Below are 14,172 nucleotides of genomic sequence, written 5' to 3' on the forward strand. Positions count from 1 at the left end.
ACTATAGCTGACAAATGTTAAACAATCTCCTTGACAAAAAAAAAAAAAAAAAAAAAGAGGAAGCCCTCATATAGGGTATCTGCCTACCTATGTAGTATAAATACTCCCACCATGTCCAATTTCATGCTGCTAACAGGAAGTCACTGAACACGAAGTTGAGAAAAGACACACAGTAGCAGTCTGTTATATTGTATTTCCACCATCCAGATCCAATAGATGTAAGTAGCCTCCAGAGCATGGATAATAGTAAAATGTATTCAAGTAATTAGGAAGTGATGAGTTTCGAGTACCTAATAACTTTGTTTTAAATATAATTTATTTAATTATGCATTTATGCACTTTAAATTTTAATGGTGATGATGTTTAACAACTGACTCACTAAATTCCTGAAAATTTACCTTTGGGTTCAGATGAGCAGGTGTGAGCCAACTCCAACACCAGTGGATAGAATTCGCTAATTGTTCAGGGCAGAGTCACAGAGCCTAAGGCAAACGGGCAGCAACGTGCAAACCGCAAGGACTGAAAATGAGGCGGATGGTTCCTTTTAGACAAAATCGGGGTGCTACTAGTGAAGAAAGAGAAAGAAATATGGAAAAGACCAAAACAACAAAGCCACTTCCACAGCATTGTTTATACCTGTTAGATATTAATGATTTCAAGCTTAGGGAAAAAAATTTTCAGCGAAGTACAAAACACTTTCAGGTACAAGTATTGTGGCTACGCACGTTTCTGTAAATCATTCTCTCCACCTAAGAGATAAACCACTATACACACCCTCATTTTACTTCGTTCATACAATCTGTTTTTAAGCCTGGACACATTTACTCCAAGGCGATCGGCTTCAGAAAAATACATAAACCAAAGGTCTTTTTTAGAGTATCATTTAAAAAAAAAAACAGCTTTATTGAGAGATAATTTGCACACCATGCAATTTACCCATTTAAAGTGCAAAATTCGATGTTTTTTGGTACAGTCACAGAGTTGTTCAACCTTCACCACAATTAATTTTAGAGTATTTTCATCACCCCCCCACAGAAACTCTAACCCACTTGACTGTCATCTTACAGTGCCTCCACTCTGACCTATAGCCCTTGGTGACCACTAGTGTATTTTCTGTCTCTGTAGATTTGTCTAGTCTGGGAATTTCATGTAAACAGAATCGTACAATATGTGCTCCTTTGTGACTGGCTTCTCTCATTTAGCGTAACAGTTCAAGGTTCAACACTGTTGTAGCATGTTTTGATGTTTCTTTCCTTTTTATTGCCAAATAGTATTCCATTGTATGGATATACCGCATGTTGTTTTTCTGTTCATTAAGTTGGTGGACATTTGAATTGTTTCTCCTTTTTGGCTATTATGAATAATGCTGCTGGGAGCATTTGAGGACAAGTTTTTATATGGATGTAGTTTTCATTTCTCTTAAACCAGCCGTCTTTTAAGTTAACATTTTTAGCAAGGTTTCTTATTTTCCACATGCTTCAGGGAACTGCTGTTTAGGAATGAAATGAGAAATGCCACATAGAATTCCAGTCCTCTTAAATATTGGGCCACTACCCCAACCCCTTAAGAATCCTGGGACTCATTCGGCCCAAAGGAAGAGTCAGCTCAACAACTCCAGGGCAGAGGAGGGCACTGTTCGTCAGAAGGACATAGGACCTGACTTGGGGTCCACAGATCGCTGAGCAGGTGTAACTGAATTTCCTCTGTCACAACCAAAGCCTGGCCTTGCCCACAGTAGGCTCATAATAATCAGTCCATCCCAATGCCATTTCAGGTGCTCCTCATATGCCAAGTATAAAGAATAATAAAAATAAAACCTTACTCTATGACCTGGAAATCAGAGTCATGGGGTTTGGAAAACTTGCAGGAAAGAGAGGGAAATTTTTAGCTTCTCTGACAGAGGCCAGTAGAGAGCTGCATTTTCTCCTTTGCATGATGGAGAGTTCTTCAGAGTGTCCTACAGACCTGCCATGAGGGGGGCGAAAAAAAGTTCTATATTAATTTACAGAGCAACTTTCTTCCAAGAAGTTCAGTGTCTCAAACAGTCTTTCACTCATTTCCCCCAAGGGAGTTTGCATAAATGTGCATAAGAAATTACTTCTTTTAAAATTTACACTCCCCAGTTAGCCAGTCCTGGGCAGAAATAGAACTAGAAAAGCAGACCTCCTGACCAAACATTCCGCTATAATATTTTCAGGGAGCTTCTATAAATCAGTGCATATCCTTAAAAACAGGATCTCTCCAGAATGTCCCCAGGACTCTGCTCCCTGATGACTGATGTTCCTTTCGCCAGGGGCAACAATTTCCCTTCCCAGTGAGAGGCAGCCAGCACGGCGGGCGCCATGACCCTGAACAATCCAGTGCGTGTACAGCTGTGTGCTCAGGTCCACCGTGAAACAGGCAGCCCGGGCTTCCCTCCTGCAGCTCAGCCCTGCTGACCCAGCCCAGCTGGGGACCCTCCAGAATCTCGGGTCTGGCTCAGCCCGAAGGAGAAAGAGCCCTGCTCTCGAACTGCAGGCCAAAAACTGAAGTCTAGCCGGTCCCTCTCACTTTGTCGCTTGCTGCGTCTCCATGTTGCTTGGACAGGGAGCTGCACTGCCCCTGGCGGGGGGGTCCTGCTGGTCATCCTGGGGAACGTCATCGGTCCCAGGGGCCCAGAACTCTCAAGTCGGTGCCTTGGGGGGATGGCTCTGGGAGAGTCTCCAGCATCAGGCACAGGGAAGGCCCAACCCAGCCCCCCACCCCAAACCAGACACTTAATTCTTCTTGCTGGGCCATTCCTCAGCATATTCTTATTGTGAGGTTCTGATGGCCCATCCCTGAATTTTTGTTTTTGTTGTTGTTGGTTAGGGCCACTCTAGCTCATGCAGAATCTCTGGGAATCATACCTGGCAAATATCTCTGCCTTTCCTCCCACCCCCAGAACCCCTGTAGGCTCCATCCCTCCCGGGGATTCTCGGGGAATGGGAAATCTGAAGCCAGTTAGCAACAGAAGGTTCACCCCTGTGTCCCATGCTCCACTCAGCCTCCGACACACGGTGTTTCGGTCCCCACACTCTTAACCAGCACTTGATTTAAAATTTGTGTTAGTCGTGGACAGGGACCGGCTACATAGTTTGTGGCGGCCAGTGCAGCACAAACGTGCAGGCCACTTGTTCAAAGTTTAAGAATTTCACATCAAACCGAGCATGGAAGCCCTTTCTCATCACACAAGGGGTCCGACATGACTACACAGGTTGCGCGTCTGTAAAGCCAGCCCTGCTGCCTGCAGTTACAAAGCAAAAGATTCTTAACCTCTCTTGACAACTAGAAACATTTGGCGCCGCTAGGTTTGCACCCCCCAATGGAGCACAAAGTTGACTGGTGCTGAGTTGCCCCTTATTTTCGTTCACGAGGGCCACCACGACCAAGTACTGCAGGTGGAGCGACTTAAATGACAGAAATTTGTGTTCTCACAATTGTGGAGCTAGAGGTGTCGAGACCAAGGTGTCGGTAGGACTGCTTTTCCCTAAGGTCTCGATCTTGAGCTCGCCTTCTCAGTGTCTTCATATGGTCTTCGCTCTGGCCCGTCTGTGCCCTCCTCTCCTCTTCTTATGAGGACCTCACAGGCATGTTGGATGGGAGCCCACCCCAGTGACTTCCTTTGAACGACATCTTTAAAGGTCCTATCTCCAAACAGAGTCACATTCTGAGGCACTGGGGGCTAGGGCTCCAACATACGAATTTTGGAGGGACACCACACAATGCAGCGGGTCACAGCTCTTCGCTCTCGAGGGGGCTCAGTGCTCCCAGTCACGGCGCTAGCCCTGTCTTCAGCCCTTGTCATCCGCCGTCTTGTCTTGGCTGCTATTCTTCCTCCTGGTTCCTCTCTCTCAAGTAGGTGGATCTGGTCCTCCATGTAGCGTATGGAACAGTGACACTGTCTACAACGGGACAATGGCTGCACGCTCCCTCCACATCTGCAAAACTAAGGTTGCCACTCAGGGGATCATTTGCAGTGCTACCATCAGTTTCGTAAAAACAAAAATGAAAATGGACCCATTCTACAGAGAAAAGAAATTGCCGTGGGGTGTAACTGACTACTCATTTCAGAGACTAGACGTGCAGGTTTTAGGGGAGGGGAACTATTCCTGGGGCTCAGCCTACTTAAAGTCACCGGACCGTACAAGGGATGGCCCCAAATTTCAACGGAAACCCAACTATACAGCTCCTTGGAGGCCGCACACTCCCAAATTGGTCTTTGTACCTATTTGCAGACATGTTAGCCAGATTATAGCTGAAAATTCTGCTAATTCTGGGGAAGTTTTTGGTCTTGTGCCTGGAACTATTGAAACATATATTCACACCTACCACATGTAACACTTAGTAGCATAATTTCCAGCACAACACTTCAGTGCTTTATTTTTAAAAGAAACAGAGCAGAGACTAAAGACCTGCGTTCACTCTGCTGCTTTTCGCAGGAGGCTCCACAGAAGGTGGAGGGGATGGCTTCTGTGATGAAAAGAGGATTATTTTCTATTTTTAAAAGGAAAGGGGCCACAAAAATCTTTGCTCAGAATCAGGGAACTCACGATGCTGAAACATATAACATTTGTGTCTGTGTGTAAATAGAAAAAAAATAATGTCAAATGTGCCAGGCTCTGGAAAAAGAGGAATGATTATTTCATAAACCCCAATAATTATTGGGAAAAAACAAACAAACTACAGAACATCTTACTGTAACCCCTTTTGTGTTAAGACAGGGAAAGGGAGATTCTTAAATTTTAATGACTCTCCCCAGCCCACCAGCCCACCTAAAATGCAGATCTTTTCTCCCAGGCCCGTGCAGTTCCCACCACACCAGGGTCCTCCTAAACAGGCACTGTCCTGTCGGTCTAAATTGCACGCAAAAACCACAACACCCGCTCTTCATACCAGAATCTCTCTTTAGACTGCAGAGTTGAGAAAGCAAGGGCTATTTCAACTTCAGCTTCCTCAGTAAACAGAAGAAAAGGCATCTGGCCCACCGGCTTTTCCAGCTGGTCCCTGGGTCTGGCTGCCCGTGGGTCCCCGCTGCAGCGCGCCGGCGCCGACCGCCAGCCTGACACCAGGGGGCGCAGCAGCCTTTGTCCTGACACAGTCGTTGAAAGCAGGCTCTGAAGCCTGGCTGGGCCTCCACGAAAATCAGACTTTCCCTCCTTTCCCGGTTTCTCTCCGGACCAGCCACCTCCCTGGCCCCCTTCATTCATCTTAAAACCGTTTCCTTCTTCCTCCCTAATGCTCACAGTGTCCCTCCGTCTCTTCTCAGATTGGTGCTTGTTACAAGGCACCCAGCCTGTTCCTGGAAGGGCTTCTCAGAGGCACCAGCCCCTCCCCAGCTGCTCTTCCTCTGCAAAGCTTAGGAGACCGTGGCCCCAGCCTATCAGTGGCTCTCACTGGGAGGCCCCTCAATTCAGGATGTTTCTAAAGAGTCTTCCAGAATGAAGCAGCCTTAAGTACAGGACTAGCTCCTGGAAGAATGATCACATATATTCTCTAACACCACCTCCCCTTCTACTCAAAAAATAATAACTAACAAACTAATGAAATGTCTTGTTCTGGAAAGCTCATGCACACCCCCCCCGCCCCTTCCCCCTGACAATCATTCACCCTCATCACCACCCCTGCCCCTGAATCATCTAAGATCAGCCTTTGGAGGTAGACACCTACCCAGAGGACAGGCTGCAGCATCCTCTCAGCCACACCTCTTTCCAGCCCACTGTGCATCCCAAGCAGGATAACGGTGTCCTCTGACCCCCCCCCCCAGCTTGGCTCCGTCTGTTGTCCAGCAGGAAGAAATCCACTCACATTCCCCCAAACCTCTGATTCCAAAGACCCCCAACTTTTATGGATAAATGAACAACCCCTTCTCCTTGAAGACGCACTTCTAGCCCTGCCCCGAGAGGCACAACACACACAGAATGCTAACCCTCAAGTCCCCAAAACACATCCTTTTGCAGAGAACCCTAAAAACCCACCGTTCCCAGTGGCTGGGGCATAGGGCCCTATACAGGCCTTTGAAAGGCAGCTACTCTGTTTGCATCGAGAGGACCTGAGTTCACATGGCATTTTCCCTGTCTCTCACTGTAGCCTCGCAACAACCCCCAGAGACAGACAGGGAAACCGAAAGCCAGAGAGGTTTGCCCCAGTCCTGGAGCTGGTACAGGGTGGAGGCAGCACTTGGGTGACAGTACTCAGGTGACAGGGGCCTGAGAAGAGCTGTTTGTCCAACTGCTGTCACAAATGGTCATCAGGGTATCTGCACCAACAGAGCCTATGGTCTTGGCTCCTGAAAACTGTAGCATTAGTGGGAGCCAGGAAGGGGCAGGAGGAGACGAAAGGAAGCGGTGATGTTAACTCTGACCTCATCCTTCTTTTTCTCTAGGGGCTCTATCACTTCCGTTTTCTCCCCACTCACCTTAGCTGATGTCAGAGAATGAAAGTGCCGAGCCTGGAGACAGGTAGCCACAGCCAGGTGGCCTGATGTGACTCCCTGTCCTCACTCAGAAAGTAACAATAAGGTCTATCAGACACAGAGAGAGTACTAAAGGGCCAAAAAGGTCAATGTTATTCTGGGGGTGCAGGGGGAAGGGCAGAAGACTTTTACTTTCATTTTATGTCCGTTTGTATTATCTGAAGTATTTTGGTTTATGCATATTATTACTTTCATAATTTTATTTTTAAATTTTTATTGGGGCTAATGATGCTCTTTAGAATTGCTGTAATGACGACTTATGTAAAGTGTCTGGCATGGCACGTGGTCTGGCACGGAGCTGATGCTTCCTGAACGGTAGTTTATTATTAGCTATCGCACCACCCTCAAAACTGAGCAAATGGACTTCCAATCAAGAAACCTGGGGTCTGATGCAGACTCTGCTCAAGTAAGTGCTTTCTCTAAGCCTTGGTTTAGTGTGTAAAATTACAAAATACAGGCCAGTTGATTTGGAAAATTGTGGGAAGGACAGAGCAGAGCTCACAACCCAGTGACTGAGGCACCTGCTAAAATCCAGCCACAGACTTTGCAAAGGAGGCTGTTCAAGCTTGAGTTCATCAGGCCAAAACCCTTCCTGAAAGTTGTCAACAAGGGTAGGCAGAAAGGGTCGGAGACAGCTGAACAAGTTCTAAAATAATATAGAAATTAAATTAGGAAACAAAAATGCATGAACACTGTTAGCCATTAGCTTGGGGAATAGGGAGGATGGGAAAACACAGTTTAGACTGTTCCTTGGGTAGTGCTGGCACCATGATTATTCCCTGACAAAAGAGATACCCTTGGCTGGCAGAGAGAGTGTAATTCAGGGCCAGGGCCCCCGGCCCAGCCAGAGCCAGCCCCAGTCCCAGTCCCATCCCCTAGGCTGAGAGTTCTGTGTAGAGCATAGAGTTAGTCTTGGTGAGTCTAGACCCTCCCCTTAGTACAATCAGAAGCAGAACTGCCCAGTAGAATTGAACTAAAACACGTCTGAAGTTTCTTCCAGCATTAACTGAACCACAACAACAAAAGTGGGGAGACTGGGTCATAGAAGGTGCAGATGCTCAGACACTGAAACTTCAGCAGCTGGCTTGGGGAGACCTGTTCTGGGGCACCCTAGCATATGAGAATCCAATAGAGATTTGTTCCTGGAACACACACTGATTCATTTCCCGCCAGCTCAGAATCAGAGGTTTTCCTTTTAGTTTCCTTTGCCAGTGCTGGGCCTCTGGGGATGGGAGGCAGGTAGTATGGTGGGTAGGAAGGTTGAGACTTTATTCACCCTGCGGTCTTCTTCCTATTTAAAGCAGCACCGCCTGTTGTAGCAGCGTCCTGCCAATATTTGCAGGCAGGAAGATTTTCTGACATTGTAAGGGGGTGTTCAGAGCAGATGGGAGGCCCTTCCCCAAGGCCATCAGGCAGGGCAGAAAACGGTTTTACCCGCACCCCAGGAGGAATCCCCAGCCCCCATTATTGCGGTCATCACTCAAAAGGTATCTCCTTTTGTATTTTTTTTAAAGTAGATTTTTTCATATCTCTGAATTATCTGGCCACGCCTGTTACAATGACATCTCCCCCCAAAGCCCATGTTGTCACTGCCTAAAGGGAAGGCAGTGTTTTCAGTTCTCGTGGTATCTGGAGTAACGGTACCAAAGTATGCCCACACCAGGAGGATCCCTCCCTTTTTTATGAGGCCTAGCGATGGGCGGGTAGAGAGGCTTGGGCAGGTAGCAGCAACGCTGCCTGACTTTCAGAGGCAAAACCAAATAATTAAGGACTGCTCCAATCATCATACTTTGACAAACCTATATTCTGCGAACTTCAGTGTTTTGAGATGCTTTCTGTTGTACATTACAAGTCACTTTCAAAAGCAATTCTGAATGTCTGGCCACTTGTTAAAATGCTTTCTGCGCTTGCTTTTCCGCGTGGTTCTTTTCTGCGCCCGTTTGTATCTCTAATAAGCAGCATTGTTTATTATCCTTGGGTCCGTGCCCCTGGGATTGAACTGAAATAGAACAGGAGCGCCGAGGTTGAGGGCTGGAGAATAGGCTGGGTTTCCCAGGCCCCCGAGGGGTCCCGGGCGGCCGAGCTGCCGCGCGGGGAGAGCCCGCCGCTGCGTGTGCGCCCAGAGAAAGGCAAGTTTGCAAGAGCTGTTCCAGACGCCCTAAGGTCCTGAGCAACACGAAGCAGAGATGAGTGGGCACAGGAAGGCGTACGGGGAAGGGAAAAGCCACTAAGGTCTGGGACTAAGGGTGTGACTTAAGGGCCGAACAGGCTAATATTGCCAGGATCATAAAAACAGACTGCGACGCGGGAAACGTTCTGAGCTGTCTTTTAGGTTCGAAGTCTCAACTCCCGTCCCTGCGCAATAAATTCTCATGAATAAATTCTCGTTCTTCTGCGTAGCCCCTCAATCTTCGCTGTCAAAACGAGTATCTTAAACAGGATGAGGATTACCCACCTCCATCCCTGCAGTCGCCTAATATTTGGTCCCATTTCGTTTTCAGCCGAGGGCTTTGTGACCGTGGGGGATGTAAGCGCGTGCGCCGAGAAATCAAGCGCCGCTTTCCCCCGAGCTACAGCGAAAGTCTTTCCGCCCCCTCCAACCCCAAACGGGCCCCTCCATAGGGGCTCTCCCAAATTCCACTTCTCCCCAAACGGAGTGGGGTTAGCTATCAAAAAGCAGAAACCCGCATCGAAGACACAACGCGACTGCTTTCCGCGTCTGCGGGAAATTTTCCCGGTTTAGCCCAGAGTGTGTCTCCACAACCACCCCACTTTAAAAAGTCAGGGCGGGATCTGTTGGAGAGTTTGCCGGAAAGAATGTTATTAAACGCGCGCGCTAGACTCGGACTGTGTGCTTCCCAAGTGAGACTTCCAGCCCCAGGGCCCGGCCTGAAGTGTCCTTCCCGCCGGTTCGTGTGACAGACAAGCCCTCTGTCCCCAGTCTCCGAAATTTCCTCCAACAGGATACAAAGTCTGCTCAAATTGTCCTTCCCAGGTCCGCTCCCTCATCCAGTTAGGCTGTTTAAAAAATACAGACTCTGCTCGCAAGAATGGAGTGATTTCCCTCAAGCAACTCCTGCAAGAGCTTAAAGCAGCCTCTGGGTTGCAGCGCGTCCAAGCGTCGGCGGAGTTTTCTGAATTTCAAGAAGTAGTAAAGTGAATTTTGGTGCAGGGAAAAGTGCGGGGTGTTGGAGTGTAGGGTGGGGGTGGACGCCTAGGAAGCCGCCAGGAGGCTTTTTGTTTTTTAAAGTTAGACTTGCACCGAAGTGCCGGCACAAACGGCACGGTTTCGTGGTTTCCGAATTTAGAGAATCGTGCGGCGTTTGGGCCCATCCGTGCTGCCAGGATCCCCGCACGGTGTACTGGGGGCTATTTCCAGTTCCCCAAAAGCGAGCAGAAGCGGGGCGCAGTTCGCTGGGGACTGCCAGGAGCAGCGCTGCTCCCGGCTCTTCGGTCCTCCCGCTTCCCGTGCCAACCCCAGAACCATCCCATCGCTGCCAGGATTACACAGGGGAAAGGAGGGCCGAAAGCGTAGGCTGCGGGCTCTCCCAACAGGTAGTTTGGCCGGGGAGCTGGCCAGGCTTAAATATCAAAGGCTGGGCCGCCCAGGGCACGTTTAGCTGGAGCTCAGACGTAGTCACCTAGGGAGCCGGGGAAGGAAAAGTCGCGTTCTGGGAATCACTTTAAATAACTCGGTTTTCTCTCCAGTCTCCAACTTCTCTCGAAATAGCGCGAGCTGTGCCGTTTTGGAACGGCACTCAATGAGTCTAAATAAGCCGCTTCGGGCTGTAAATTCACATCCGACTTGGATTCTTTTTTTTCCCTCCGGTAGTTACTATAGAACCCAGCTCGGCTTGAGAGCGATAGGTATTTATTTGAGAATTGGGAGAATCCCTTTCGAAACGTCCTAGGCTCTACAGCAAAAGAGGAAAAGGCTGTGTTGCACTTGGATGATATAATTGAGTTATGCCTTTCCCTGGTGCGCAGTGAGGAAAAGCAGAATGCCAGGCCCTGTGTGGAATGGGCGGCGGCGGCCTCGCGCGCCAGCGAGCGCACCACACTTTCTTCCCAGGACGCAAGGAGAAGTTGGGTTGGGCTACTGCGTCCTGCCTCCAGCAAGGATGAGCTGGTTGGGATGTCGCAGAAGCCGGATCCTGGCTCACGGCCCCCTCCCCTTCGGGGGGCTTTCTCCCAAACATCCCCGCCTGAGGCCGTGGGCACACGTGGTGCGCGGAGGTCCGGCGTGCGACTGGAAACCGTGCGCGCATCGCCCAAAAGATCCCTGGCGCGCGCACGGCCTTGGCTGGGTGGGGAAAGGTGGGGGACCAAGCCCTTGAGCCCACAGATCTAATCCCGCCTTGGCAGACAAGTGTTTCCCGCTGCTGCTCTGAGCCTTCGCGGGGTAGTGTTTTCCGCATCAACACAAACCGCTAAACTCCCGGCTCTGTCTGGTCTGTCTCAGAGAAACGTCCTCAGGCTCTCCACGGTCACTGGCCTCTCGAAGCCTCTGGGGCCTTGGACGGCCCTGACCCGGGAGACTTGGATCTTTAAACGCCTCAGGACCTGGCCTCCCAGTAGCACCCAGCCAGTTCCCCAACGCCTACTCCAGCACAGCTTGCTTGCCCTGCGCCTCCACTGCTAACCTAAACTTTCCGAAGTTTTCCCGAGCTTTGCCAACTCAAGTTAGCCTCGGCTGGCGCTGGCAGGAGGAGAAAAAGAACCCCTCTGCCCTCTCCACCTATTCTTCTCTCCTCTCCCTCCCACCTTCGGCCTCCCCAGTGAGTCCAAACCTGGCGAGTGGGAGCGCGCGGCGGTGGAGCCCCCGAAGGCACCGACTCTGCAGGGGACGGAGTTCGTTCCGCATCCCCCACTCTCTGCGCCTGGGCCGTTCCCGCCCCCTCCTCCCCCACCTCGTTTGCGGCGCTGGGACCTGCGGGCTTGTAGTTTAGTTTTTTTCAAATTTAGTTTTTCTTTCTTTCTTTCTTTTTAAACTTTTTTTTTCTTTGCGATTCCACCCTGTTGGAGGCTTGAGCGTCTGCCTGCCTTCCAGTTTCCTCGTGTGGGATTCGGAAAACTCATCCTTCGCGCCGGGCGGGTTGTCTCCTGAGTGGGGCCAGGGGCTCCCAGGCCCTGATTTCTCCTGCTGGGTTTCATCTCCCTGGGAGACCCTCGGTCCTGGTGTGCGGCAAATTCGTGCCGGAGCTTGGCCTCAAGATGAGCCTCCTATGCACCCCTCCGCCCCCACCCCCACCAGAGCTGCAGATGCAGCCCATTCCGGGTTTTTTTGTTTGGTTGGTTGGTTTTTGGTGGGTTTTTTTTAATACCTGTTTCGGAGACCGGAATAGGCAGCATAGGGAAGACCCCCTTCCAATACCTTCTCGACATCTTCCCACACACAGGGAATTCGAGGTAGAAAGTACACCTCCCTCCAGGTCCCGCAGCGACGTGTTCCCCACCAGGCGACCCCCACAGAAAGTGACCATAATTTGGTTTGTGGACGCTTATGTTTTTATTTTGTCTAGGATTAGCGGGGTTGGAGAGTTTTGCGTCCAGCCTTAACTACCCCAGGGTTTCAACTTTCAAACCAACAAGTCAACGGGAGGAAACCGGATCCCCGGGTGCGCTGCCGCGCGGCACGCGGGGTAGGGAAAAACTCCGCCGCGGTCCGCGCGGACTCCCGGGCCTGGGGTCGCCGGGAGTTTCTGAACCCCGCCGGATTGGGCCGGGGGCTGGACTTGACCCCGCCAGGGTCAGAGCCAGCACTTTGCCTTGATCCTTACACGTGCCGGATGTGTTCCTGTCGTCAGCGGCAGACGACGCCTGCCCTGCGCGATGTCCGTAGGAGCTAAAGGGTTCGTTCAACCCAGCTGCGCCGGCGTCCTGGGCAGCAGAATCAAGTTTGCCTGACGCTCAAGGTTAGGGAGATGTCCCTCACCTCGTGTGACAACGGATGTGAACCGTCTACCCAAAGCAAAGGTAGCTACAAATGCCTCCCCAGGGGAACGGCAGAAACCTGCCCCCACCATGTCCTCCCTTTGCCCTCCCTGCCCTCAGGGAACACCTGCCCCACGTTCTCAGTGCTCCCTCCGGGCAGCGCCTCGAACAGGCCCCGCTAGGGCTGGGCCGCCCGGACCCAGGTCCCACTTCCTTGCCCCCTCGGCTCCTCACCCCTGGGCTGGTCCCTGCACGCTTTGGCCCGCATTGCCACCAAGGCTGTGCTGGAGAAAGCCCAGCGGAGGGCGGCCTGGACTAGAGAGGCCTATTCAGATGGCACCACAGTAGACGCAAAACCACAAAGCGAAGATGTCTGGGAGACCCCTGAGGCGGCTTTTAAAAAGGAGTGGGGGAGGCGAGGAGAACATCTGAGGTAGAGGAGGAGGGCAGTGGACGAAGTTGTGGGTGTGAGCAGTCCCGCTGCCTAACTCCGCACCCTCCCACCCCCAAGTCTGAGCAGTTGACAGAACTGTCTGTCTTTTAAGTCCCAAATTCCTCAAGGGCGGGGAGGAGGAGAAGCACCCTCACCCCCCAGCGCCAGCGGTACCCACCCACACTTCGGAGGGCGGAAGCGTCCACTCTGGTCTGCGTTTGCTTTGAGTATAAAGAATCCATTCACAAAGGACCCCCCACTTCCCTTTGCCATCTCTACCCTACCTCCCCTTCCTATGGCCCTAGGGCGGTATTTATTTAATCTCGTGCACCCTAGATTTCACTGGGAGATTTTTAAGGCAGGAGAAGAGAGGAGAAACATAAGATTAAGAAAAAGAGCTGGCTGGGCTTTGTGGGCGGCAGGACTAGAGAGGAATTGAAATCCGAAGGTCGATGAATTTGGGAGTGTTTTAAAATTTTCACTTCCTTCAGACGCTGTCTGCTATAGACCAAAATCTGTTTAAGTTCCTAGGAGGACAGGAAGCTGGGAGGCTCTGTGGAAACAAAGAAGCGAAAGGCTTGCAGGATACCCCTTTCCCCTACCTCCCCTCGGATGAATGGAAAGTAACTCTGCGCTCAGCCTAGTGGCACTGGCACCTCAGCTGCCTGAGTGTGCGGACGGTCATTTCCTTTCAGGAAGGCCGAGGAGGGGGTTGGGAGTGACCCAGGACAGGCTCCCAGAGCTGGACGACTGTGCTGTTTATCTTCTGGGATGGAGCCTGGGAAAAGCCCCCAGCGTGAGGCCGAGGGAGCGGGCAGCCTTGGCCGTGTCAGGGGAGGGGTGACCCAGCCGCCATTCTTCCTTCACAGCCCCTTCTTCTGCTGATTATTTAAAGCCTCGAGTTTATATTTCTAATCTTGATGCTTAGGTTTTAAAAAAGTAGAACATTTCCCAATGTGCTTAGAGTCATTTAGGTATGTTCCCCAATACTTTTATTTGTAGGATTTTGTCCTCCTTTTTGTCTTTCCTTCTCCCTCTCGCAATCCTGGAGGAAGGGGGAGACTGGGGCGGGTGCAATTGACCAGTTCACTCTTGTTAATCAGGCACAAAAAAAGCAGCATAAACACTGACTCTCCGTTCTTAATATGATCCTTGAAAAAAAAATAAACCAGTCATTTAGGCAGAAACTGGTTAGGACTGAGAAGTCACTAATGCTGGTAAACTAGCTAATCCTGTCCCTTTAAGAAAAATCCATAAAGCTCTTCCATCAGCCCAGTGTCTGGGAAAGAAGCAAACTAACTGCTTGGAACAA

General features: G+C 50.6%; 1 long non-coding RNA gene across 2 annotated transcripts in view; it reads right to left on the minus strand.

The window, feature by feature from the left end:
- Positions 1-882: 882 nt before the first annotated feature.
- Positions 883-14,172, minus strand: part of LOC123613593 (uncharacterized) — a 40,731-nt gene continuing 27,441 nt past the window's right edge. Inside the window, exons 1-2 of one of the 2 annotated variants that reach the window (XR_006720952.2) lie at positions 11,284-13,388; positions 883-1,965 (exon numbers count right to left, since the gene is read on the minus strand). This is a non-coding gene — a long non-coding RNA (uncharacterized LOC123613593). Of the gene's footprint in view, positions 1,966-11,283; positions 13,389-14,172 lie in introns of those variants that run through there. The other variant, XR_006720953.2, reaches the window with a different exon arrangement.

Source organism: Camelus bactrianus, chromosome 4, assembly GCF_048773025.1.
Source record: "Camelus bactrianus isolate YW-2024 breed Bactrian camel chromosome 4, ASM4877302v1, whole genome shotgun sequence".
Taxonomy (NCBI): Eukaryota; Metazoa; Chordata; class Mammalia; order Artiodactyla; family Camelidae; genus Camelus; species Camelus bactrianus.